Consider the following 2748-nt stretch of genomic DNA (forward strand, 5'->3'; position numbering starts at 1 on the left):
ACACAGGCACTGCACAACACAGGTGCACTTACCTACATGCAGGCAATACACACATACACATAAATAAAAATAATAAATAAAAAATTTAAAAATAAATACAGTTAGCTCAATAAATATAAATTGTTTCTTTAAAGTTAAAAATTAGTTATTTGAATCAATCACAAATCACAGGATCAAGATTAGGACTACCTTTCAGACTTCCATGCCTAATATTTACAGAGACCTCCTCCTGAAAACAGGTAGCTTTGGGGACCCTCTCTTTGAGACTAATGAAGGTGGAGGGTGGCTGTGAACTTTTCAAATTCACAAGCTCCATAGGAACTTTTTTTTTCTCATGAGAGGTGATCATGGGACAAAAAGATGAAGGTAATCATTGGGAATGAAAGTAAAGGTGTATAGAGAGCATCAATGAATTGAGGCATGAGCATCAGGTATCTTTCTAGGGCAGTATACATACAGAACAGCGGAAGGATCATGTCTGTAGCTGAATCAGGTTGAGGGGCCCTATTCATCCACTCACTTAACATGTACATACTGTGTGCCCATGTGAACCTGACACTGTACTTGGCACTGGGAGTCACAAAAGTAAACAAGACAAATGAAGTCTCTACCTTCACACTGGCATACTCTCCCTTACCTATCATGTTAAAATTTATGTGGCTAGTTAGTCAAATCTGTGCCCAGAATGCCCCCCAAAGATTCTACTAGAGTGCCCTTAAGCACTACACACTGGAGGAAAGAAAAAAGGCAAGTGTTCGGAGTGAGCCTGCAGCTGGAACTCAATGCTTTCTTTAGCTAGAAGCAGCACTGCAGAACTCACTGGTTCTACGCTGTGCAATCTGTGGCTTGGGAGGACAGGGAGAGCAAAGGCTTCCTAAAAAAGCCTTATCAAAGTGTCCATTACCCAAGCCTGGGTTAACCAAAGGGCAATGGCCCCAGAGAAGAACACCATGTGAGGAGATACTGAACTGCCCCCGCTCTACTGTCTTGCTTCTAGACCAGCAGGAACCCTGCCAAAGGCAATCTTCCCAAAGCACTGCTTGGATGGTGGCATCAGCCTCTGTGTGGGAGTAGAATCTAAAGCACTGGGGATAGGCACCTGAGACCTTCTACATTGTGGGACTCCCATCAGTTCCCCTGCTGCAAATTTTGCTGGGCCCACTTTAACTGCTACTTTTTCCAGAGGCTGTGGCCCTCTCAGCAAGGAGAACCTCTTTTCTTTCACATTCTGCACAGGCCCTGAGTGTTTTCCCCACAGCCAGAAGTTCCCACTTGGCTACATAATCTATATTCTGAGGCAGGATGTCCTTTTTGAGAATAGGGATTGTTTACGGTTTCTATCTCTTCTCAGTACCTCCACATTTACAAAATGTAATACCAGGTCTTTTACCTATCAGGGAATTCACTTCATATTCAAATACTATTTTTTCTTTTTTGTCTTTTTGAGACAGGGTCTCACTGTAGCCCCATTTGGCCTGGAATTCACTGTGTAGACCAGGCTGGCCTTGAACTCAAAAAGCTCTGCCTACCTCTGTACCACCACCCCCAGCTATTCTAGTACTATTTTAAAACACTGGTCAACAACAGTTTTTCTCCACAGGCCATGTTAATGAAGCAGAAAAAAACTCCGATGTGAACTTAAAGGCGGTGTTGGTAGTCAATCTAAAATGTTTTATGCAGACTTTGGGAAACTCTGGAGATTTGGGCTTCATTTTCCCCTCCTCCTTCTACAATCCCACTTCTACCTCCTCAACTGTAGCAGCTATACATCCTATGACCTCCACTGCACCCCAATCTTATTCAGTGCCCAGCTAGCCTTCTAGATACCCTTGGATTCTTTTCTTCCATATTCTTTCCCCTCCCCAAATTCTTTCAGGATATCACCCCTGTTTGCAAAGCATGTTTCTCATGCAATTTCAGGAACTGTAAGGACATCCTTCTATTGAGAGTGGTGCTCCTGAGTCATGAGCTCAACATACTAAAAAATGAATACACAGTCTGTGATATTTAGGCAAGTTTCAACTATGTAACAGTAATTTCTAAAACCTAGTAATTCTATTTGCTGAGTTTTAGATTGATCTATTTTGCTGCCTTTGCTAAAATATTGTGGACTTTAATGTTATTTATAGATGGAGATGGGAAAACATTTATAGAGCAATTCTACGTTCCAAACATTGTAGTGGACACTGGAAATATGGACTTCATCTGATATTCACAATTACCCTAGCAGACACACAGTTCCATTTTGCAGATGAAAAACCTGAGGCCAATGAACATTGAGTTGCCCAAAATCATCCAGTTACTTTGTGCAGCTAGGATTGCACTATTGGGCCCTTCAGTACAAGGCTGATATTCTATCAGATATACCATGGTGTCCCCTTAAATAATACCCAGAAGTTCATTTTGACCAACTGGTTTTCCACTTTAAAATAGAGCCCACCAAAACGATGTAACCTCAGAAAAAAAGAATTTTTTTGCATTTCTAAGAAATAGAAGTACCATTGGGTCAGCATCTTATGTGGTTTCCTTTTCTTAAAGGGAGCATTGACTTGGCCCACTAAGTATTACTAGCTCAGCCATTATGGCATCACTATAATACCACCATCACCCAAATCAACTATGTTTCAAGATAAATTACAGCCTAAAGCCTTTTACTTCCACAGTTTTTTTTTCCCTAGAAATTAGGTACATGGTACAGTGAAGTGAAACCAGAAGATTCCAGATTTCATAAATATGTCTAGTCTTGAA

The sequence above is a fragment of the Nannospalax galili genome, unplaced genomic scaffold (genome assembly GCF_000622305.1).
Source record: "Nannospalax galili isolate Female #2095 unplaced genomic scaffold, S.galili_v1.0 scaffold167, whole genome shotgun sequence".
Taxonomy (NCBI): Eukaryota; Metazoa; Chordata; class Mammalia; order Rodentia; family Spalacidae; genus Nannospalax; species Nannospalax galili.